General features: G+C 42.5%; 1 protein-coding gene and 2 long non-coding RNA genes across 3 annotated transcripts in view; all 3 read left to right on the top strand.

The window, feature by feature from the left end:
- Window positions 1-26,246, top strand: part of LOC311530637 (C-type lectin domain family 2 member D-like) — a 322,581-nt gene that overhangs the window by 170,075 nt on the left and 126,260 nt on the right.
- LOC311530662 lies at window positions 3,227-5,948 on the top strand. Its single transcript, XR_014714049.1, has 3 exons — window positions 3,227-3,372; window positions 3,888-4,008; window positions 5,686-5,948. It is a non-coding gene; the product is annotated as an uncharacterized lncRNA (long non-coding RNA).
- On the top strand, window positions 10,416-22,419 carry LOC311530672. Its single transcript, XR_014714059.1, has 3 exons — window positions 10,416-10,600; window positions 21,500-21,582; window positions 22,219-22,419. It is a non-coding gene; the product is annotated as an uncharacterized lncRNA (long non-coding RNA).

Genomic DNA, 26,246 nt, shown 5'->3' on the forward strand with positions numbered 1-26,246 from the left:
AGTGGCATTCTGTTATTTTCTTTGTTGGGCCTGTCCTGTAGTAGTTAACTTCTGGGTACTCTTCTGGCTCTGTCAATCTGTTTCTTCACTTCAACAGGTGTGTATTGTAGTTGTAAGAATGCTTGATAGAGATCTTGTAGATATTTGTCTCTGCCTGAGGGGTTGGAGCAAATGCGGTTGTATGGTAGAGTTTGGCTGTAGACAATGGATCGTGTGGTGTGTCCTGGTTGGAAGCTGGAGGCATGTAGGTAAGTATAGCGGTCAATAGGTTTCCAGTATAGGGTGGTGTTTATGTGACCATCGCTTATTAGCACCGTAGTGTGCAGGAAGTGGATCTCTTGTGTGGACTGGCCTAGGCTGAGGATGATGGTGGGACGCAAATTGTTGAAATCATGGTGGAATTCCTCAAGGGCTTCTTTTCCATGGGTCCAGATGATGAAGGTGTCATCAATGTAGCCCAAGTAGAGTAGGGGCATTAGGGGACGAGAGCTGAGGAAGCGTTATTCTAAGTCAGCCATAAAAATGCGGGCATACTGTGGGGCCATGCGGGTACCCATAGCAATCCGGCCGACTTGAAGGTACACATTGTCTCCAAATGTGAAAGAGTTATGGGTGAGGACAAAGTCACAAAGTTCAGCCACCAGGTTTGCCGGGACATTATCGGGGATACTGTTCTTGACGGCTTGTAGTCCATCTTTGTGTGGAATGTTGGTGTAGAGGGCTTCTACATCCATAGTGGCCAGGATGGTGTTTTCAGGAAGATCACCGATGGATTGTAGTTTCCTCAGGAAGTCAGTGGTGTCTGGAAGATAGCTGGGAGTGCTGGTAGCATAGGGCCTGAGGAGAGAGTCTACATAGCCAGACAATCCTGCTGTCAGGGTGCCAATGCCTGAGATGATGGGGTGTCCAGGATTTCCAGGTTTATGGATCTTGGGTAGCAGATAGAATATCCCAGGTCGGGGTTCTAGGGGTGTGTCTGTGCGGATTTGTTCTTGTGCTTTTTCAGGGAGTTTCTTGAGCAGATGGTGTAGTTTCTTTTGGTAACCCGCAGTGGGATCAGAGGGTAATGGCTTGTAGACAGTGGTGTTGGAGACCTGCCTAGCAGCCTCTTGTTTATATTCTGACCTATTCATGATGACGACAGCACCTCCTTTGTCAGCCTTTTTGATTATGATGTCTGAGCTGTTTCTGAGGCTGTGGATGGCGCTGTGTTCTGCACGGCTGAGGTTATGGGGCAAGTGATGTTGCTTTTCCACAATTTCGGCCTGTGCACGTCGGCGGAAGCACTCTCTGTAGAAGTCCAGTCTGTTGTTTCGACCTTCAGGAGGAGTCCACCCAGAATCCTTCTTTTTGTCGTCTTGGTAGGAAGCTCTCTGTGGGTTAGTATGTTGTTCAGAGGTGTGAGAAATATTCCTTGAGTCGGAGACGTCGAAAATAGGATTCTAGGTCACCACAGAACGGTATCATATTCGTGGGGGTGGAGGGGCAGAAGGAGAGGCCCCGAGATAGGACAGATTCTTCTGCTGGGCTAAGAGTATAGTTGGATACATTAACAATATTGCTGGGTGGGTTAAGGGAACCACTGCTGTGGCCCCTTGTGGTATGTAGTAGTTTAGATAGTTTAGTGTCCTTTTTCTTTTGTAGAGAAACAAAGTGTGTGTTGTAAATGGCTTGCCTAGTTTTTGTAAAGCTCTCCAACACCACTTTCTACAAACCATTACCCTCTGATCCCACTGAGGGTTACCAAAAGTTAGTGCCTGTCTCACCTCCCGCAACCTGCAAGGTCTCGTGCCAGCAAAGGGAAGGTGCATTCTGCAGATCTGGAGCTGCACTCGCATGTCCTGAGGGCTGTCCTGCACCATGGTCACCACGGGCAGGTAGGTCATCAACCTACATTTCTGTCCCAGCTGCAGGATGGCCTGTGGTGCCTGCTTCCTCAGGCACCTGGAGATGCTGAAATAGGGATGGGGTTGGCAGAGCAGGAGAACACCCCATGAGGTTAAGAAATGGCAGTGAGAGCCTTTTCCCTCCCTGGGAGATTACGGTGTCCCCCTGTGGGGACTCCCTTCCTGGCAGGTGCTGTGCTTTCGTTCCTGGGCACTGCCAGGAGGCCCAGCTCCCAACCCTAGCAGCTTGGCTGTTCCATCCCCTGCTGTGTACCAAAACTGACTTGAAAGGACTATCCAAGCCTCTCCCAGGCCTGCTCCCATTGCGGGTCTCTCTCCTGGCTGAGCACAGGCTGTTCTTATATCGCCCAACAGGCCTGGATCCTAGTTACATGCTGCTCCTTCCCATGTGACCCCTGCACTTATTCCCTTCACCTGGGGATAGGTTCAGTTGAGCTACTACCCCTTTCATGGCCATCTCCCCCTGGGACAGCCTGAAACTGGAAACCTGTGCTCAAACAGGAACTGTTTGCTAGGAAAGGTGCTGAAGACACACTGGAAAAGGAAATCCTTTGGACTGGATTGAAATTATTCCAAAGGAAAGTGGATGAGAGAAAACGTCCAGCGTTATCCTCCTAGCGAAAGAAAAAAATGAAGGTTTTTAAGCATTAGAGCCAGCTGGTCAGAAACAATCTTTCTTCTCCAGTGACGTGAAGTTAAAGGACACGGAGAGGAAGAAAACCTCCACTCGGGTTGTTACTGGAGCTGAAGTAGAGAGGCCAGGACAAACACGGCTAGGGCCCAGGACTGACTATCAGCAGATTGGCCATTTTCTATTCCTGACTTTTTGACCATGAGCAAATCTCCTTGCTTCTGTGTGCCTCAGTTTCCACAACTATAAAATAAAGCTACTCAAGGTTATGTTTATTTGTCTTCTGTTTTTCAAGGCGGGACACTTCGATACATTTGGGGCCTGTCTATGCTACCGGTCTAGAGTGTCTTTGTAAGCTGATGACCCCCACATGTTGTTCAGAAGCTATGGATGACACAAGCTCCTACATTTGTTCTGTGCTTAGCCCCTAGGGCACAGCTGGGCTGGGCAGCCTTTTCTCTCTGTGCTGTGTGGAGCAGGTTATGGGCACGAGGGATATGAAGAGGCTCTCAAGGACTAATTCTTGAAAATAAATATCAATGAACTGCAACCCAAATAAAATATCTGGAGAATGAGAACGCAAGGGGTAGATCTATTAATAGGTTAATATCAAGAGGTATTCTGACTCCATTTTTAAAAATTGCTGCAACTGTATATAAAGCCTCAAGAGCAAAGATAAAGAAGAAGCCAACTGCAGCATACAGGGTACAGCACTATTTTCCCTTTCCAACAGCAGAGACCTGAGAACTTTTAAAGTAGGGGAGAGGCTTGTTTTTGTTTCAAAACTAAGTGGCACCAACTGTACTTTCTGATAGCTGTTGAACTCCATTTTAGGTCATCGCAAAAAGGAAAGGAGTACTTGTGGCACCTTAGAGACTAACCAATTTATTTGAGCATGAGCTTTCATGAGCTACAGCTCACTTCATCAGATGCATACCGTGGAAACTGCAGAAAACATTATATACACACAGAGACCATGAAACAATACATTGTAGGGAGAGTGGTCACTTTGGATAAGCTATTACCAGCAGGAGAGTGAGTTTGTGTGTGTGGTTTTTGGAGGGGGGTGAGAGAACCTGGATTTGTGCTGGAAATGGCCCACCTTGATGGTCACTTTAGATAAGCTATTACCAGCAGGACAGTGGGGTGGGAGGAGGTATTGTTTCATGGTCTCTGTGTGTATACAATGTCTTCTGCAGTTTCCACGGTATGCATCCGATGAAGTGAGCTGTAGCTCACGAAAGCTCATGCTCAAATAAATTGGTTAGTCTCTAAGGTGCCACAAGTACTCCTTTTCTTTTTGCGAAGATATACTAACACGGCTGTTACTCTGAAACCTGTCATTTTAGGTCATGTGATGGAGCATCTGATTGCTTCTATTTATACCCTAATATAGCACCATCAAATGCTAGGAATGCAGCAGGAAAATGTGAAGGGGGCTTGCTGGCTGAAGCAAAACGAAGGAGTCGAGTAAGTATACAGCTAGTCTCCAGCATCTAGGAAATCAGCCTAGATGGCGACTGGAACCTTGGCTCAGGTTAGAGTTTAGCTAGCTGCATTCTGCATGCTTATAAAATTGGGTCTTCTAGAGGCAACTCTTCTGCCAGGTGGTATCAGGAACAACAAAGCCCAGGTTCAATATTCAGAAGTTCCTGTTAACATTACAAAACAGAACTGGCTCGAGCCTCACTCAATCTGGGAAAACTTACCACCACCCTAGGCACCTCTAAGAAGTGAAAGTTCTCCACTTATAAGCACTGAATCTGTGTACAACACAAGAAAACTTGTATTAAAAGGAAGGGGGAACTCAGCATTAATTTGGAAAAACAGCACAAGAATGATGCAAAAGTATGCAAACCACAAGTCAACACCTCACCATGTGTTGCCTCAGTTTCCCCCTTTGCCTCAGTTTCCCCCCCTTCCCTCAGTTTCCTTTGCCTCAGTTTCCCCCCCTTGTAGTACAAAAGTCTGAGGGACAAATGACCCTTTATCATACTATTCCTTTCCCCTCCACTGCGCTCTGCTCAGAGTTGGTTGTCCGTAGTCAGTGAAGTCCCAGCATTCAGGGGTGTGTTCATGTGGGTTCACCTCCCACATCTCAAAGGGAAGGTCTAGCAATCCCTCTGTAGTTGCCACTGCCCACTGTCCCTGCTGCCACCTTTGCCACTGCTGGCACTGCTTGCTGCCTCTGTGATAACGTTTTCTGGGGTTCCATCACCTAGCCCTGTTCTTAGTGACTTCACCACGGAGGGGGGAACCTCTCTGCAACTGAAACCTCTGCATTGTCTTTCACTCCAACACTGTCCTCATACCAAGTCAAAGACTTAGCCTCCAGACCCAGTCACCAGTGACTTCAGCTCTAGTCATCACTGAGCAGAAACAAAGACTCTTAAATGAGTATGATCAGCTTTGTCTTTAAACAGAGGGGGAGGTTCAAATGGTGTCTATGACTCTATTTAAAGAGCCTACACCCCCAGGTAGGAACACCTGTCCCCAACCCCACTGTTTTGCTACCTGGTGCAATCATTAAGCACTCCAATCATTAAGAACTGGGCTAAATAGTGGAACCTCAGAACACAGCACCCTTACCCCCTGCTTAGTGAGTGAGGTTAAATTTAGGTTCAACCAGAGCATGTTAAGTACCTTTACTTATACAATCAGGATAACATTTCTGTGTCCTAGGGAGCCCCTCAATGCTCACTTGCAGAGGATACCCTATAATGCTCATCAGGCCTAGCACATTGCCCCAACTCTCTGTTGTCATCTGTATCTATAACGTGCCATTGAAGGTGTCACATGCAAACTGGTAATATACTGGCCATTAATATTAGCGCATGATGTATGTACCGGAAGTGTATAAAGAATTGTAGATGTGTGCTGGAAATATGTTCCTCAAATGTGTTTGGCATGCAGTACCTAAGCACAGCCTGTCCTAGGCAAAGGAATGCTTCACAGGCTTGAGTGTGGCTCCAATGTAAATTCCGTAAGGTCTGACCAAAGACCATGAAAAGCACATTTATGAGCAAGGTTAGACAAAGCCATCAGGCAGTAAGTGGGGGAAGACAACCACTTAACAATGTTGGTGGGGGATGGAGACTGCACCCCTGCACCCATCTCCCCAAGGATGCTTTCCTGCTTCTTGAATAGGGTCAATGGACTTTGGAAGATATAAGTAGAGGGGGAAAGCCATTTGTCATCGTTCCCCTGAGAAGACCAAGAAATGAAGTGTTTTAGGCTCCATGTTGGATCCTGGCTAAAGACTGGCCAGTCATGCTGGAAGAATGACTGTGGTGAGCAAACTACTTTGAATCAAAATCTAAAGTGTAAGTTAGATTTTAGCCTTAGAAGCCTTATTTTTACTTGTTTGTAACCACTTCTATCCCTATTCTTTCTACTTGGTATCTCTTAAATCCAGGTTCTATTGGTAATAAACTTGTTTTACCTTTTACAAAACTATCTCAGTGTTGTATGTTAAACTAAAGGGTAAAATCCTCAGCTAATCTAGCAGGCTGGTGTGTATTCTTTCCCTTTGGAGGCAGCTAACTGGATAACTTCTGGGAGGGTCCAGTGAGAGGGACTGGATACTACCAGGGAGATGGTTTTGGGGTGACTCGGGACTGGAGGGGCAGTTGGTGTGTTGCTGGAAGCTGCTGGGTGAGGTCATTGTGCTGTGAGCAGGCTACTTGGGCGCTGAGCCGAAGCTGCACAGCACAGAAATAGTCAGGGTTACTGGGCAGGTGGTGACACAAACTCTTACTGGTCTGGGTGAAACCCCAAAGCATCACAATTTTATTACCCCTGCACTCAATACTGAAGTGAATTTTAACCCAAAACTCATCACTCTGGCAAAGCAGGTCTGTCTGGTGAACACCTAGGCAGAGTAGGAGTATCTGCTCCTGAAGTCTTTCCCCAGTTCATCACTAGATGTCAGGGGAGAGCTCATTCAGGCCCTGCTTATGTAAGGCTACTGGATTTTGTTGGAATTTCATATTACAAATGGATGCATTTCCCATGGGCCTTTTAATTAAGAAAAAAAACCTTGTTATTTATCTCAAAAATGGACACCTGATATTTTTCTGCTCTTTTTCTCTTTACCGATTGAGTCTGACTCACTTTTACCAGTATAGCAAGGCACTCTTTAATTAAAATTTCTGTGGTTTGCTTTAATTATCAGCTATGGACTCCTATTGGCAGAATGATCCCAGGTGTATGCTCTGCTTCCCTTTTTGTTTTTTCTCATTCACATGATTCATATTCAGGGTGTATTTTCCATTTCTTTTGTTGGTGTTAATCTAACAATGATTAAATGCATAATTAATATTTTAAAAGTAGCCGAAATGATTTATGCCACATGCTCAGTATGCCATTTCCAAACTTGGAACCTGATCCTGGACCATAATATGCCATGGATATTTGAAGTAGAATACCTCAATAAAATCAATGGGAAGTTCTGTGTAACATTCAGTGGCATGATGTGGCTACATGAGAAGTACTGAATACCTGTAACTCCCACTGAAGACAAAACACCTAGTAAGAGGATTTCTAATTATATAAATCAGTGGTCTCCAACCTTTTTACTCACAAGATCACTTTTTGAATTTAAGTGCAACCCAGGATTTACCCCACCCCTGCCCCGCTCACTCCCCTTTGTTTTCCCCCGCCCCCATCCTCACTCACTTTCATTGGGCTGCGGCCAAGCGGCTCAGAGTTTGGGAGGGGGCTCCTGGCTGAGCCTGGGGTAGAGATGCAAGTTCTGGGAGAGAGTTTGGGTGCAGGAGGGGGTGCGGGGTGAAGGTTCTGGGAGGGGGCTCAGGATTAGGGTGCGGGCTCCCACCAGGCAGCACTTACCTCAGACAGCTCCCAGGTGGTGGCACAGGGGGGCTAAGGCAGGTTTCCTGCCTTCCCTGGCCCCACGCCACTCCCAGAACCAGCCAGCATGCTCCTGTGTCCCCTGGGGAAGGGTATGTAGCTCCACACGCTGCTTCTGCCTGCAAGCACCACCCCCGCAGCTCCCATTGGCCACAGTTTCAAAATGGAATTATGAGGTTGGGCTGCCCAGGTGGATGGGAAAGAGAAAATCTAGGCATTGTCCGAAAACTAAATGACTACTTTGACTCAGTTTGCAATAAGGATGATAATATAGAACATGAACATGAAGGCAGGATAGCTGATGGAAATGGGCACAGAAATGGCAATGCTCACATCTGAGAGGAGAGAAAAACTTAGTTTAATGCGTTCAAATAAATCACACAGTTAACACACAAATTAATGGTGATTTAAAAATTATTTGTGATTAATAGCAGATTTAATCACACTGTCAAACAATATAATACCAATTGAAATGTATTAAATATTTTTGGATGTTTTTCTACATTTTCAAATATGTTGATTTCAGTTACAATACAGAAAATAAAGTGTACAGTGCTCACTTTATATTACAATTTAAATGTAAACTTGGGTAAACTTTACATAATACTGTAAACAGTATTGGGTCTATTAAACAATTGGGTCTACAGTGTCATGTGTTACAGTTGGGTCTTTTTTTACAGTGCAAATATATGTTTTTTAAAATAATATAAAGTGAGCACTGTACACTTTGTATTCTGTGTTATAATTGAAATCAATATATTTGAAAATGTAAAAAGCCTCCAAAAATTAAATAGGTGGTATTCTATTATTGTTTAATGCCACGGTTAATCGTGATAGAAAAATTTTGAGTGATTAATTGCAATGTTTTTAATTGCTTGACAGCCCTAAAAAGAACCACTCTGAGCACAAGAATCACACTTTACTTCCAATGCTGCAGGCTGGGAACATGCTGCTTTATTCAACTATACACAAAAAGAGTGGGGTAAAACACCCACTAACTCAATAGGAGGTAAGGGAGGGGATAGAGCGTGGCTCCAACCCATAATACTCTGAGTAACCCAGTTAAGTCCTTGATGACCACTTAGCTACATTGCTCACCTTTCAATCTGCAGCCCTGAGTTAGTCTTCTAAAAACCTTGGGAATGTTCTCTTTTACACAGGGTAGTGCCTCTCCAGGGCAGCCATGGCCTTCTCTAGGGGCAGAGGCCCACTGCCTCCACTCTCCTGCTCCAGCAGTTTTGCAAATACCCTCCTCTTGAGCTCTCCAGCATTCCTGGCAAAACTGCATCCTCTTGGCTTCAGCTCCTCCAGACTCATCACCCAAGAGCAAAGGCTCTGGCACCCACATGTCAACCTGTAAACGGATATCATTCAATGCCATCTTACGACTCAAACATCACTTAAACCGACTTTAAAAGACAAGGGGGCAGTTTGCTCTAGGACAGTACCTGGAATCCATGTTGGCTGATCACTATTGAAACCTTTAGTATAGACCAGGTCCTTTGGGCCCAAGTCTCTGTCTCTGGATCATAGTCATGGTTTTGGGTTCTGAAAAGCATGGCGGACGTGGACCTGGGGAGTTTATGAAGCATTTCTCCATAGTTCTGGAGCCTCTGGCAGTCTTGGTGCAGCCAATCTAAAGTGATCTGTTAGTAAGTGTTTTAATTTTAAGTACTGCCACCCTGCTTGAGCCTGTTAGAAGATGTTTGGGGGTCATTTGTCTTCATGAACAGGCTAATTTATTTTTCAATAAAAATTTTGAAATGGGGATGTACTAAAAGTGAGGAATTCAAACTTCATCTACATGGTTCTTTCTGGCCCAAAACTGTTGCTCTTCAAAGAAGTAGAGGATCATCATCAGAGACAGCAATTGCATCAATGGAGGAGTCAGTTACAGAATTTACCACGTCCCTAGAGATCAAAAGTAAATTGAAATGAACTCACAGAGAGGGGAAAAGTATGAATAGTCCCCATCTGTTAGGCATATGAGCTGCCAGATATTGTACATCTTGCAGGGAGGAGAGCTGTCTCTTGCAATTCCAGTACTTGGAATGTAAAGCTGCCAGGATTTGAGAACCCCCAGTGAGACGAGTGACACAGCAGGATCTGCCACTGGCACCAATTTTAAAAAGTGGAACCAGAGCTTTCAAATTTCTACAGAGCAACAGGAGCTGCACCACACTCTGGTGATTCCTTTAGTGTATGTCCGTACCTAGCTAATATACAGACCTTTATATAATCGAAAACACATAGAAGGTGTTCTGCCTTGATAATGATGTTGTCAAATGTTTCATCAGTTCCCCCAACACAAATACAGAAACAAAGGCACTTAATCTTGCTCATACATCATTCTGATGGTATCAGTTTGGGGTGAGGTATTCCCTCAACTCCCCTGCTAGGGTGTTTCACATTCAGCCATTTGAGAATTGATCTACATGTCCCAAAAGTTGAGAGTAAAAGCTTGCAGCAAAAGATGACCCGAGTAAGTGCGTCCCAGTCACTAGACAAGCTTATGTATCCGAGTAGGGCAGACATAACAAATAAGAAGTAAACTTGTTGTAAAACAGAACAACTACTCAGTTCACTGCAGGCTATTTAAAAACATTCTGCTTCTTGGGGCTCTTGGAACAGATTCACTTCCTCACCTTGACAGGGAACTGAGCTGTAAATTTCAGAAAATATTTGAGCCCTCAGTGCTTGGCAAGTACCCTTGCTCTTCTGAAGGCTGATCTCTGTTCAACCACATCTTTTGCACAATCTTGAAAAATCATTCTTATGGTCTCCCCCAAACAGTTTTTTTCCCCACAAACTAGCTGTAGTATTTTTATTCTACAGTAAATCTGAGAAAATTGACAATCTATGTGTGAGATTTGGCATTTGAGGTGGGCTTAGGAGCGAGGGACCTATGTGCTCTCTCTACATCAAATTTAAAATCCTCCGGCAGACTGAGCACTTCTGCAAGGAGATGGGAAACAAATTCTTTCTCTCTCTTTCAGATACTCCTATAATGCCCAAATCATTGCAGCAAGACCTCTGCTCAATGTCTGCCACTTTTGATTTAAGAGAAGATTAGTCTGTGAGGCTTCTCTGCACCTGGGCAGAGAGCCCTTGTACCTGAATTTCCACCGTTGATATTCACCCTTCTGTTTCATTCATGCATCCTGTCAGCGCTTCCAGAGAGGAGTCAATTGAAGTAAGTCAGCTGTGCTATGGCTTTGATATCTGATGTGTCTGCCGTGCCCACATCAGCCATCTTGCTCGAAGGGGAGAGGGAGATAGAGTCGGGTCTCCCGTTCTCCTTGTCTTTTGGCCACTTGCAAAGCTCACAGCAGTCAAATATTTATTTACTTACATTCCAGATATTTTCATGTACTTGTTCCTTTACTGGGGGTGGTCAGTCGGGGGCCCTAGATGCCAGATGGAAATGCATATTAGTGGATGGCAGGCTGTGGAGAGCAATGAATGTGCTCTTCCATACCGACTGGAGCTCCATGAATCCCTTCTAATCCATCCTATTACCCAGGTGCATCACTTCCGGTCTTACAAAAAAGCACTTACTTTGTTTTAAGTGAAGTCCTGTTGCCTACAATCTGTGAAACACCTTCTCCGGTGTTGACAGATGCTCAGCATCACTTCCAACTATGATGAGGATGTCATCGATCCTCACTACAACATGTGGGTTCAACAAATTTTTACAACCCTCTGGAAAATTCCAGGTACTGCTAATATTCTATATGGTAATTGATGGTACTGATATAATCCCTTGAGTGTTTTATAGTGGTACTTTTTTTCTTTTCTTTTTCTTTCTTTTCTTTTCTTTTTTTTTTACAGTCCTCCTTCAGCCTCATCTTCTGGTAAGCCTGCAACATTTCTAACTTACTAAATTTTTCAACCCCCACCTAACACTGCCAGTAAGTCCTCTGTCCTTGGAATGGAGTAATTGTCTAACCTGGAGACCTGATTCACCATGGCTTTATAATCCACACAGTTGTGGATGGTCTTATCTGGTTTAACCCTGGGTGTGATAGGTGTGGCACATTCAGAAATGATGGTGACATGATTCCCTTTCCCCCAGCCTGTCTAACTCAGTCTGTCTTTTCTCTGAGGGCATAAGAAACTGGTTTTGCTTTAAGTAATTTTGGTTTGACCCCATCCTGGACATAAATCCTGACTCTTACTCTATCCAGAGCCTCTGACCCTTCTTTTAAAATAGCCGGGTGAACATTCAAGACTTCCTAGAATGCTGGTGTTTTGTTAGGGTCTCATTTGAAAATTTCCTCCCAGTTCAGATTCAGTTCTTGCAAGCAATCTTTGCCTAACTGATTCTGACTTTCTCCCTAGTTTATTAGGGCTGGTAACCTTTTTCTTTTGGCTCTTATATTTTACAGGGACAAGCACAGAACCTACCACCAGGACAGGTTCCTGGTTTAGGTATGCAGGATCACTCCTGCATTAACTAGAGGTCTCAGTCCTGCTTTACACTGCTGATATGTATATTCATTGATCACACTAGCTGAAGTCCCTTTGTTTATTTCCATTTGTACTCATAGAATCATAGAATCTCAGGGTTGGAAGGGACCACAGGAGGTCATCTAATCCAACCCCCTGCTCAAAGCAGGACCAATCCCCAATTTTTGGCCCAGATCCCTAAATGGCCCTCTCAAGGATTGAACTCAGAACCCTGGGTTTAGCAGGCCACTGCTCAAACCACTGAGCTCTCCCTCCCCAAGGGATACTGACTGACTGTTTACCTCTACCATTACTTCATAAGGACTGACTTTCTTTCCTTTCAGACAATACATAGTATGTACCTCCTCCCCCTTGAGGAAAAGAGTCCTCTGTTTTTGTTCTTTTCCTCTGGACATTTGGAGTCTACCCTCCTGAGTTTGAGATACTGTTTGATAGTCACCTTTGTATTTTCTGACTAAATGTGCAATCTTGAGTTACTAGGCCTTTTTAAATTTACAAACAGATTAAAAATGAGCTTCTCCACAGCAGAAACACCCTTTGGAGCCTGAGTCCCTTTCAGCTTGCTTTGCCTTTTTTATACTCATAGACTTTAAGGCCAGAAGGGACCATCCTGACCATCTAGCCTTACCTCCTGGATATCATAGGCCACAGAACCTCAGTGACATACAACCTCTGGCTGAATAACCAAAGTCCTCAAATCTTGATTTAAAGCCTTCAATTTACAGAGACTCCCCATTTAACTGAGTCAGTTTGAGTTCCCCTGCATTGTAAGTGCAAATCTTGCAAATTTTTCACTGTTTGCTTCCATTGCTGTTACCAGTTCTACTGCTTTGGGACAGATTAAATTCATCTCCACCACCAATTGTCTTTGAATACTTATACCACAAACAAATCTGTCCCAGAGCATATCCTCTAGGACATTTCTGAAGGAACAATATTCCATTAATCATTTCAGCTCTGCAACATACACAGGTATGCTTTCATCTTGTCTTCTCATCCTACTATGAAACTTGAAACGTTCCACAGTAATGTTTGGCTTTGTGTAGTGCTCTGTTAAGATCTTTTTCAGGTCTCCTAAACTTTTATCTCCTGGTTTCTGAGGCTTTAACAAACTCTTTATGAGAGAGTAGGTTTTACTGCCACAAAATTGAGGAAATCTGCTTTCTTTTTGTCCTATCCTATAATCTCATTTGCAAGAAAATAATAACCCGGTCTTTCAATATATTTCTGCCAATCCTCATCTTCCACACTAAACTCTTGAGTTTACCATAAGTTCCAATTTTTTGTCTGAGTGGGACTTTATGACTGGGTTACTTGTGGTGGGGGTGACCGGGGCTCAACAGCCCTGAAGGTCTCTTCTGGATCATGTTTTATGTTCCTTAAATCTCATGCTTCAGGTCTTCAGTAGGTCACCTGCGAGGGTCAGGAAGGGATTTTCCCCCAAATGTATACTGAAGGAGGGAGGGAGGGGATGGTTGTTTCCTTTCTCTGAAGCATGAGGGATGTCCACAGCTGGAGATGGGACACTGCACAGGGTGGGCCAGGGCTCTGAGGTGGGGTGGATAATTATTTCTCACATGCTTGGCTGTCTGGTTGGTTCTTGTTCACAGGCACAAGGTCTAACTGATTGCCTTTTGTGGACTGAGAAGGAATTTTCCCCCATATCAAATTGGCAGTTACACTAGCTGATTTTTGCCTCTCTTTTTGCAATATGGGGCATGGGTTGCTTGCCAGGATTATCTGGGAATATCTCATTTAATCATTTCCCTAACATTTACAGGGACCTGGGGCACTGGTGCACCATGCTCCCTCTGTTCTCTGCCTGTGGCAGACAATAGTTTTGTCTCCTGTGAACTTTAATATTTTCTAATTCCAGTTATTGGGTTTAGTGTGCAGTTTCTGAGTGGTGTTGGAGGTTTATGATCAATTCAGACTGAATGAGTTAGTGGCCCCTTAGGCTTTGACTCTGACAGCTAGAGTTGCTGATGTTTTTTTAAAAAATCAGGGTTTTTTTAAACTTAGAAAATATCATGAGAATCCCATGCACATCCATGGTGCAAACAAGGCTGCTTGGATAGCAAGGTAGTCCAGTGACCTCAGGAGACATTGGTTCAGTTCCCAGCTCAACCACTGACTTTCTGTGTGATCTTGGGGAAGACACTTAACCTACCCTGGGCCTTAATTCTCCATTGGTAAAATGGAGATAATACCACTCTACCTCATTGCATTGTTGTGACTATAAAATATATTAATTTTGAGGCGCTCAGATACTAGTGATGAGGGCCATGTCAATCAGTGTTAGATTTGTGAGTATTCTGAGTACAAAATGTCGAGAAAAATTAAAACAAGTTACCACATGAACTTATTTTTTCACCTTTGTTCCCCCTACCTCACATGCCAGTCATCATTTGTGTTTGCCATCTCCTACTGTCGCCATAACACAAGCCCCGATCCTGCAAACACTTAGACAAGAACATAACTTTAAGTAGTTCCACGCAGGTCAATGTGCAAACAAATGTTTGCAGGCTTGGGACTTATAAGCTTCTCAGGATAGGGGTTTCATCCTAATTTGTTTCATAAAGCATCATGCACTTCTGTTATGTATGTAACACACAATCAGTATAACAAAACTTATTTCACAATCACAAAACTCAAAAATAGCTGAAAACCTATTCTGTTCAAACTTAAAAAAAAAAAAAAATCATTTCCGGGCTGAAGCTAAGCATGAGAAATTTCAGCCCCAAAGTCATATTTTTAGCATTTTATGAGTACCTCATATGAAGATTTTGGATGGGATATAAATCACAATTAGAGAATTGCTATTAGGAAGGTTATTGTGCAAATTCTGTTGAAGTTAAAAGAAAAAAATAATTCAAGCCAAGCCTATTTATTTAATTTTATCCTTCTCAGCCTCAAGCTTGCAATCATTTATGCATCTGAATAACTCCACTGAAGTCAACAGAATTACTCATGTGAGTAAAATAGTCACATACATCAGAGTCTACAGGATTAGACTCAATACATTCAGATTAAATGTTAGGGCCAACAGCACAAGCTGTTGTTAGCATTATTGTAATAATTGCATCATTTCTTTTTAATCAGGACTAGAAATAGGAAATGTAATGGTGCCATTTTGCATGATCAGAGTTCCATATACCGTGTAAATTTTTAGAACATTGCAAGTATCTTGCAAATGCAAAGAAAAAGAACAGTTTACCATCAAATTAGGGAACAAATAGTAGCATATTATAAGTCTTGCTCTACAGCGCAGAACACAACTATGTTCGTCACTATATATTTAAATGTGGCAGATTTACTCTATCATAATTTAATAATTCAGAAGGCGTAAGAAGACACAGCCAATTAGCTGCAGTAATTTGCATTTTTATGCTTCTTCATTATTTTCCAAGTTCTTGTCTGCTATTATAGCACTACAAATACCATCTTTCAAAGGTGAATAGCCAATCTGTTATTTTTTTTTTAATGGTAATCAGTCCCCTTTAATTATTGAAAGACAAAACAAATTAATAAATTCCAAATAAAATGCTTTGTTTTTTTAAGTTAGTCATGAAACACCCTTTGTCAATGTAGTTTGTTTTCATTTGGTGCAGAGAGCGGTGCCTGTTCTCAAGTGTTCATTAGGGCTGTGATTCATAGGAGTTCTTAAACTCATGCCTAACTTTAATCATGAGAGTAGTCCCACTAAATGCAAGGGGACTACTCACACGCTTTAAGTCAATCATATGTGCAAGTACCTTCTAGATTCAAGGCCTAGGTTTGGACACAAGTATGGGAAGCATTCTCCCTGATGCAAGAATAATTACAAAGAGGAGTTTTGAATTTTCCCAGCCTTATGCAGGAGGAAGAGTGGGATTTAACCCCCTTGCCAAAGATATCGCTACTAAATACTGGATCTCCCACAGGAACTGTGCCACAAGAAGCTCTTTTACAACTGTTCCAGGAACCTTCTTCACAATGGGGATTCTAAGCCACATTAGAGCCAGTGTATAAATTACTACAAACTCTGGTCCCGATCCTGCAAACAGGCACACATTTGCTTAATTTTATGCACATGAAAAATGCCATTGAAGTCAATGAGCCCACTCGTAAGCATAAAGTTATGTGCATGAGTGTTTGCAGGATTGGGGCCTCTGCCACTAAATTGCAGTGCAAATAGATTATACTATGCAGGCCCCAATCTTCCTCTGCAGGGTACATGTTATGCAAGCCCAAATAGGGAAAGAACAGGTTAAAGAATATTAAAATAAGTGTATTCAAGCTGGCAGGGCCTGATGAAATTCATCCTAGGGTACTTAGGGAAATAGCTGAAGCAATCTTGAAACCATGAGCAATTACCTTCAAGAACTCTCAGAGGACAGATGAGATCTCAGAGGACTGGATAAGGGCAGGTGTATTATCTATTTTAAAAAAAATGACAACAAAGAAGACGCAGGGAATTATAGACCAGTCAGCCTAACTTCGATACCTGGAAAGATACTGAAACAAATTATTATACAATCAATTTGTAAGCCCCTAGCAAATCAGTGTTTATGAAGAGTAGCCAGCATGGATTTGTTAAGAACAAATCATTCCAATCCAACTTAATTTCCTTCTTTGATTTATCTTGATTTTAGTAAGTCTCTGACATCATTCCACATGACATTTTCATAAGCAAACTAGGGAAATGTGGTCTAGATGAAATTACTATAAGGTAGGGATACATCTGGTTGAAAAAGTAGTTCAAAGAGTAGTTATCTCTCTGGCTGTCACAATGGGAGATGTATCAAGTGGAGTCCCAGAGGGGTCAGTCCTACGTCCCATGCTAGTCAATATTTTCATTAATGACTTGGATAATGAAGTGGAGAGTGTACTTATAAAATCTGTGGAGGATGTCACCTGGGAGGGATGACAAGCACTGTGCAGGACAGGACTAGAATTCAAAATGACCTTAACAGATTAAAGAATGGATCTGAAATTCAAGAAAGACAAATGCAAAGTATTTTACTTAGGAGGGAAAAACTAAATCCACAAATACAAAATGGGGAATAACAAACTGTATGGTAGTACTGCTGAAAAGGAACTGGGAGCTATAGTGGATAACAGGTTGAATGAGTCAACAATGGGATGCAGTTGCAAAAAAGGCTAATATCATTCTGCAATGTATTATCAAGAGTGTCGTAGGTAAGATATGGGCGGTAATTGTCCCGCTCTACTCAGCACTGATGAGGCCTCAGCTGGAGTACTGTGTCCAATTCTGGACTCTGCAATTTAGGAAGGATGTGAACAAATTGAAGAGAGTTCAGAGGAGAGCAACAAAAATGATAAAAGGTTTAGAAAACCTATGAGGAAATGTTAAAAAAACTGGGCCTATTTCGTCTTGAGAAAGGAAGACTGAGGTGGGACATTACAAAGAGGACAAAAAGAAAAGGAGTACTTGTGGCACCTTAGAGACTAACCAATTTATTTGAGCATGAGCTTTCGTGAGCTACAGCTCACTTCATCGGATGCATACCGTGGAAATGAAGTGAGCTGTAGCTCACGAAAGCTCATGCTCAAATAAATTGGTTAGTCTCTAAGGTGCCACAAGTACTCCTTTTCTTTTTGCGAATACAGACTAACACGGCTGTTACTCTGAAACAAAGAGGACAGTGATCAACTGTTCTCCATGTCCACTGAAGGTAGGACAAGAAGTAATGGGCTTAATCTGCAGCAAGGGCGATTTAGGTTAGATAGCATGAAAAACTTTCTAAATATAAGGACATTTAAGCTCTGGAATAGGCTTCCAAAGGAGTTTGTAGACTCCCCATCATGGGAAGTTTTTTAAGAACAGGTTGGACAAACACCTGTCAGGGATGGAGCTATACTGGAGATCCAGAACATGATCAGAGATGCCAGAGCTGTTGATGGGCTGCTGGAGATTGAATGTACTGTTTGGACTGTGCTGGGGAATTCGGGATTATGGTTGTGGGACTTTGGTACTAGCCCCACAAAGGGCTATTTATGCTTGGAGTGAGTGGGGGAGTCTGGAAGAAGGAAATTGAAAAAGAGGCCTCTTGCAGGGCCACCGTGAGGCCATGAGGGGTTGTCCCTGGAGGTAACCACCCTATGTTAGTCCCATAAAGTTAACAGATATTAAACCAATAGGGGTCTATAGAAATGTAAGCATTCTGTAAGAATTACTCCAAAATGGTAGTTTTCAACTTTTTTCATTTGCGGAACCCCTAAAACTATTCACATGGAGGTGCAAACCCCTTTGGAAATCTTAGACATAGTCTGTGGACCCCCGGGGGTCCACAGATCACAAGTTGAAAACCACTGCTCTAAAAAACTATAGAATTCACATCCTTCCTATGTGTTTTCGAAACCAAACAGTACAATTTTGTAACAGGGACATCATTCTCCATTATGTTCTCCAGAATGGTTCAAGAAACTATAGAAAGCTTATCATTTGCTATTCAATTCTTTTGGATATTTCCACAATGGTAAACTGTGGTGGTACACAACCCATTCCTCACTACCACTCAGTAATCTTGTGGGGTGGGGTTCATTAAACTGAAGTATACAGAGTACATAGAACAACCCTGATTTTCTGGCAGCAAATTAGGGTTCAAGAGTGGGAATGATTTCTGTAATTGTACTGAAGCAGCTATAGAAACTGCACTTTGTCAGAAGTGAAAGACTGAAAATAAGAGCTTCTTGGTGTGCTGTTTTTTTAAACCAGTGTGGAAGTATAACATTGTATAAGGGGACATGCTGGATACATTGTATATGAGAGGGCATGCCAAAACATGTTACAAAGTATCTGAGGGAGCACACGTAGGGACAGTTAGCTTTTGAATGGAGAAGCAATTAAGATAGAGCCAGCACATCTAAGAAGCAGGCATCAGAATGGAAGGTGTGAAGGGCAATTAGTTAAGTTAACTGGAAGCTGTTAAAGGAGATTGTCAAGGGTGGCAGGTAATTGAAGATACGTGACTGGTCTCAAGGATCTCGAAGGGTGGTGACTAAAATCTTTTTCTTCTTTTGTCTGTAACTTCTCTGTAACTTGTTCTCCAAAAAACTGTATAAATTTAAAGACACAAGCCCCACTCGGGGGGCTCACTTCTAAATGTATTAGCAGAGCAGCTTTGCTAATAAAACAGAGTGGTCTGATAAATTGTGAGTCTGAGTCAAACTTTGACACCAGTCTCCCTCTTTTTTTTCTTTTTTTTTAAGCGCTGTGTGGAGTCTGGGTGTGAAGACGAGGTTTTGAGTCTTTCTTGGTAAAGACGGGGACACAGCTGAATCAGGTATAATAGCCACAACCCAGCAACCCCTGAGAATAGCAAGACAAATTGTCGTAGCAGGAGAAACAGAAATGGCTTGATGTTAACAAATGCCAATAAGTAGAGACATCACCTGACGTCAAAAATACCCAGAAGACTAAAGAATGGCTATTGAAAATAGTCCATTCTGCAAGAAAAGCAGTATTTCCACTGCTATATGTTGACTGGGGTGAGATTTTGTGCTGCGCTATTAGGAGTACCAATAGCCATGCCCCTGGCTTGCCCCCTACACCAGGGTCTGCAAAGGCGTTCTCAGGACAACCTGAGGCTGCACCAGGGCAGTCCTCCCACAGCTGGATCAGAGGTTCTTAGAACCCCATTTACTCTACTCTGGACCCTTTACCCAATGTACAGGGACCAGGGTAATAATCTTTCTTCAGGAATGCTATCTCCACTATACAGACACTAGTAGTCACATCATTGTTCAGGCAGAGTTCTGTTTGGCACCTCAATCAGAGAATTCCACCTCTTTGTTATGTCTGAGAAACCATACATTACCCTCCCCACATTTACAGCACTTAGTCTTCGAGGGAAGAATTAATTTTCTGAGAATTCACAAATTTGTTAATTAGCCTATAAATCAAACTTAATTACAAACTGGGCCCTTTAAGAAATTGACCCTGTGTTGCAGTCTTTGTATAAAATGATCTCAACAATGGAATAATGTGGACTTAATTTTTCAACTTAATTAAAATTAATTCATAAATTCATAGATTTTTTTAAGCCCAAAGGAAACACTGTGATTGTCTAATCTGACCTCCTGTACAAGCAGCTCTGGGACTCACCTGAATTAATTCCTGTCCCATGCCCAATAGCTGCGGTTGAACTAGGGCATATATTTCCAAAAAAAAAAAAATCCAATTTTGATTTTAAAATTTCTGGTGATGAAGAATCCACAACAAACCTTTGTAAGGTGTTCCATGGGTAAATTATCCTCACTGTTAAAAATACGAGCCTTATGTTTTTTGAATTTACCCAGCTTCAACTTCCAGTCATTGTATCTTCATATTCCTTTGTCTGCTAAACTAAAGAGCCCTTTACTGTCAAATTTCTTTTCTTCATCAAGGTACCTATTCATTTCAAAGGTTCACATGGACTATAAAAGAGAGAGAGACAAGGTGGATGAGGTAGTATCTTTTATTGGACCAACTTCTGTTCATGAGAGAGTCAAGCTTTTAAGCTGAAGAACAGCTCTATGCAAGGTTGAAAGCTTGTCTCTCTCACCAATAGAAGTCCATGCATCCACCTTGTCTCTCTAATATCCTGGGCTACAACAACACTGCACATAAAAGAGGGGGGCAGAAAACCCCACACAGTCTCTCTTTCACCTAAAACAACACATCTTTGGGCCTCTGGGAGAGATCCTGACCAAGGAAAGGGACAGTCATAATCTTGCCTGGAAGACTGTGACTGAGAAAGTCCCTCTTGAACAAAACCTTGAACCAAAACTTGCTAGATTGTTTTAGACTTCTAGATGCATGTTTTTACTTCTATTTGCTTAAAACCACTTCTAATTTTCTCTCTTATTTGTGAGTTACTTTAAATACTGTGAATTAATTTAAATCCTATCATCTTTTGTTTTGTTTGTTTGTTTGTTTTTTAATCTAGACCAATCCAGTGCTGTGTTTAAACTGAACTGTTTGGCAACTCCAGTTAAAGTAGCAAATTGTTGAATAATTACTTTGTACAAGAGCAATGAACCTTAATATCTGAACTGTTCAGGAGAGGGTTGGACATTGCAGAGCACATGTTTTGGGGAAAATTCAGGACTGGGTATATGGTAGGGTCACCCTGCAAGTAGTAACCAAGGCTGGTGGAAGCCGGAGTGTGGCTGGCATGTTACTGAGAGGCTGTTGGGGTCAGAGATACTAGACCAGGGCTGAAGCAACAAAGAAACACTCAGGGTGTGTCCTGCATGCTGGTAGGCTAGTTGAGAGCAGCCCAGTGGGGGAGCTACAACAGCAAAGCATTGTGAGGGACCCAAGGCTGCAGGGCAGGCAGTGACACAACCCTTCTCTGGTCTGGACTGCACCCTGGAATGTGACTGTATGTCTCTCAGATTAGTCTCCCAAGAAATTGCAGATGCTTTTCCTATATACTATAGGTAGGCTTATCAGCTCCTTAAGCACATTCTTTTGTGTGATCAGGTAGGTAGATCACATTCTCTTGTGTGATAAGGTGTGACCCCTTCACTTTCTCTTTGAGTTAAATAGATTGAGCTGCTCAAGTCTCTCACTATAAGGTATGTTTTCCAATCTTTTAATCATTCTCATGGCTCTTCTCTGAACCCTTTCCAGTTTATCAACACCCTTCGTGAATTGAGTACACCAGAACTGGACACAGTATTCCAGTAGTGGTTGCACCAATGCTAAATACAAAGGTAATATAACCTACTTACTCTTGCTTGATGTTCCTTTGTTTAGACAGCTAAGGATAAGATTAGCCCAATTAGCCACAGCATTACACTGGGCGCTCATGTTCAGCTGATTATCCACCATGATCTGCAAATCTTTTTCAGAGTAACTGCTTCCCACATTAGAGTCCCCCGTCCTATAAGTATTCCCTATGTTCTGTGTTTTTAACTGTTTGGGGGGCTGTTGTTTGTGTGACATCTCTAAGAAATACTTTAGGTTAATCTTTCCCCCTGAATGGATAATTCCAGAGTCTTCTCTAAAAAAGGTCAGTGTGACACCACCAGGCCAGCTCAGGTCAAAGCCATAGGCCAATTCACTTCTGTGTGAATATCAAAGAAATGTTAAGTGTACTAATTCATTTGAGTATTAATCTAATTCAAAGGAAATGTGAATGATATTGTCTTCTCATCTGTAACCTGTTCTCTGCTATCTCATACATAATGCATATTGTTAGGTAATAGCATGTAACAATCCATTAGTTCTCATGAACTTTACACATCAAGTAAATTCTCATCTTGATGCTAACACACACTTTTGATCTAGGTCAATTAAGTACAGGGACATACATAATGTAATATCTCTGTGATTTAATTGCCCATCAGACAGGATTGGAGCCTTGGAACAGGAAACGAAGAAGCATGCTGACTTCAAAGCATGGGTCATTGCATTCGACAATGGAAATCTTCAGGCTCAGTCTGCATTTAGTCAACAAAGGAAAAATGCATGCTGTGATGAAAACACTTGGATGATTGCTTTTTGTGGAAAGAAGCCGTAAATACTGATTCCAGGGAATGATCCTGTATCTCTGAACTGTTTTAGATTTGAAGAGGGTAGAATACTGAGTGAGTGGAAGGAGGTCCCCAAAGTGATTTTGGGTATCCCTGAGAGACTTTTGGAAAACTAGCAGACTACTACATCTCTGCTATCATCTTGGAATTATAAACTTTGACTCACCTGTTAATGTATTTTACCTGCTTAAACCTCTCAATAAGTCTGAGTTCTTTTTCTTAGCTAATAAATCTTTAGTTTACTAGTGAATTTACTTCAGCTTTGTCTTTGGTGAGATCCAGAGTACAAATTTGACCAGGGTAAGTAACTGACCGTTTGTGGTTGGGAGTAACCTAATGTGATGTGATATTTGGTATGGTGACCAATATCACAAAGCCCAGTTTGTCTGGGTGCCAAGAAGGGCTGGAGATCCTAAGGGGACTGTCTTTGACTCCATGGTAAGACTGATACAGAGATCCAGGAGTGCATGTTCGTTACTGGTTTGGTGAAATCTAATTATAGAATATACCACCAGTTTAGGGTGTCTGCCCTGTTTTCTGGCATCTGACCTGAATTTGGCATTCACAGTTGTGAGCTATTTCAGACAGAAAGACAGTGAGAACATCAGGATTAAATTCATTAAAGAGATTTGTATCCAAAATGTGAACCTGCCCCACACATTTTGCCATGTAGCCCTGGAGAGAAGCGGGGTTAACATGGCTTCCAAGTCCTTTCCCAGCATGTGAAGTGTGTGTGGGAGTGAGAAAGAGCCATGTACCTGCTCAAGGTACTTCTGACATCCTAGAGGGGAAAAAGAGAGAAAAATAATCTGAGACCCACTTGAAACACACTGAGGATTGCAGGGAAGGGATTTTGCAAATCTTGAAAAAAGAAGCTCTGGTCTGGTCCCAGAACCATGGATTATCTCAGCTAATGGGGCTTTTCCATCTCTCATATCTATATATCTCTAATTCGTCATAGAAAAATTGTAATGCACATTTCAGGAATTCACTGACAGCTGGACTCCAGTGCCCACAATTTGGGAATGGTCCTGTCCCTGTGGTGGGATCTGGGGTATTTCTTACTCTGTCTCACCTGCAGGAATTTGCTTACTAGCTTCAGATACTTCCCCTCCATCTCACTGATCAGCTCACTGAGATGGGAAATCTCCTCAGAGAGTTTAGTAACATTTTCATTCTGTATCTTCACAATCTCCTTGTCCTGTTTTTCCAGCTCAGCCAGCAGGAGTCGCTCTTTTTCCTCCAGGAACTGCCGCAGTTTCTGAAATTCAGATAAAATCTTCTGCCTCTCTGTTTCTGTCTGTTTCTGTAAGAAAATAGGGAAAGGGCTTGTTTGGGATGTGAATGGAGCCTAGGGTCCTTTCATGGAGTGCTGAGTGTGCAGGAGGGAGAATTTCTTTGCACATTCTAAGACATCTAACACTTGCCTGTGACCTGTGATTAGTAGAAAGAGGATTTTCTCACACCTTCCCATTTGGCCCCTATATCTCTTAAAGGGATATTCTCATGTCTGACATGGTTAGGATATCGTGTTACCAGGGGCCTTTAAAAATGCAGATCCAAGGCCGCCGGAGGCAAGATTTAGCACTAGATCTGAGTGACATTTTTTGCACTAAACTTTTTTGGAGGGAAAAGGCAGATTCATTGACTCTGAAATATTTAATGAATTCTTCTCAATGTCACCCACCTTTTTTGGATGGATAAATAAAGAAATAAATAAGCAGATAAATAAAGAAATCATTTAAAAATCAAGAAAATGTTTTGATTATTCCATTTGAAATTAGTTTTTGCTTCAAAAAGTCCTTCTTCATGGTCAAAATTGAAGCAAAACACTCTGCCCAAGAAAAAATGGAACACTGATTTGCTAAATTTTTTAAAATTATTTTTGGTTTGACCATTTTTTCCCCAATTTCCAGTCAATGAAAAGTCCTGTTGTTTACTCAGCTCTACACAGAACTACGTTGACACAGATGTATGGAAAGAAAAAATGAATCAATTGAACAAAAGGTGCAGACAGGTACAGAACTGTGCATTGGATACATTCAGATCATTTTGGCAAGATTTTCGTCAAAGCCACAAAAGGTGGACAAGAATTCATTACCAGAAATGAAAGCTTAGAATCTGAAGATGGAGAAGAGGATTGTTCAGGCCATCTGTATGGAGGTGAGTGCACACATACACACAGAGCATCCGTGGTAACGGAGTAGTAGATAAAAGCCAACATTTCCTAAGGCCACAAGGGAATCTGCCTACAAACCAACCTCACATCCCATGTCAATGCAGGTTAATAACAGGAACCTACCAGATACTCCTGGCTTTTCTTCTCTCTATTCAATTTAAATCCCTGGAAATTTTCTCTCTCTTCCTTCAGAATCTTCAAATAGAGCTGGATTTTATCCTGAATCAACAGAAATGATTTGGGTGGTTTGATTTTTATTTTTAGGGGTGAGAGTGCATCTCAGTTTAACCCCTCATGGGAATTCAGAATCCCAAGGAGAAACTTCATCTCCTTACTGGCTTGGAGGGAGGGATAGCTCAGTGGTTTGAGCTTTGGCCTGCTAAACCCAGGGTTGTGACTTCAATCCTTGAGGGGGCCATTTAGGGATATGGGGCAAAAATTGGGGATTGGTCCTGCTTTGAGCAGGGGGTTGGACTAGATGAGCTCCTGAGGTCCCTTCCAACCCTAATATTCTATGATTCAGACTTTTCTCAAAGAGTCTTCCCCTTCTAACAGACTTCATCGCTGCTAGGGCCACAACAGCATGGTCTCATGGTTCAGGCACTGGTGTGGGCCTTGAAAGACTTTGGTCCTATTGCCCACCCAGTCGCTCTCCTGCTGGGTGACCTTAGGCAATTAATTTCCCCACTCTGACCCTCCATTTCCCATCCCACTCTGCATTTTTCTTCTCAGATTAGCCTATACATTAGAATATCCCTGCTCAGAGCCGGGATTGTCCCTCACACTGTTTTGTGCAGGTTCCAGCAAAATCAAGGTCAAATCTCATCTGGGGTCTGTAGTGGCTACTGGGATGCAAATAACAACAATGATGATAAATGCTAAGATACAAATCAGCAATGACAACATCAGCTTTTTAACTTGATATTCTCCAGTCTGAAGGCAACAGTCTCACATAGACAGGCCTGCAGGTGATTTAAACCTCACTAATCATTTAACAGCTTCTGTTCCATAGAGAGTTCCCTTAGTTCACCAGTGGGAGCTGGGTTTGAAAAGGATTCTGCTTCTCAGGTAAAACTTTCCCCCATTAGAAATTTTTCAAGTCTTAATTGTTTGCCCTTCCTGCCACCCAGCTGTCTCATTTATTGTTGATAGCATCTCCCATACAATGAAGGCCTTACAGAGTTGAACAATGCAGTCACACCTCTGACAGGCAACTTCCACCTGTCATAAAAATCCAAAGCTGTTACTCATTGAACTTGACAGCAATTCCCTACCTTGTACTCCTGGTTATCCTCCTTTATGGGAACCACAGTGTGAGCTCGGTGAGTCCGGGACAGATGGCAAACCACACAGATGGGGGTTTGATTAGGGGTCTAGAACACATGACTTATGAGGAGAGGCTGAGGGAGCTGGGATTGTTTAGCCTGCAGAAGAGAAGAATGAGGGGGGATTTGATAGCTGCTTTCAACTACCTGAAAGGGGGTTCCAAAGAGGATGGCTCTAGACTGTTCTCAATGGTAGCAGATGACAGAACGAGGAGTAATGGTCTCAAGTTGCAGTGGGGGAGGTTTAGATTGGATATTAGGAAAAACTTTTTCACTAAGAGGGTGGTGAAACACTGGAATGCGTTACCTAGGGAGGTGGTAGAATCTCCTTCCTTAGA

The sequence above is a fragment of the Lepidochelys olivacea genome, assembly GCF_965140295.1.
Source record: "Lepidochelys olivacea isolate rLepOli2 genome assembly, chromosome: 14".
In the NCBI taxonomy this organism is placed as follows: domain Eukaryota; kingdom Metazoa; phylum Chordata; order Testudines; family Cheloniidae; genus Lepidochelys; species Lepidochelys olivacea.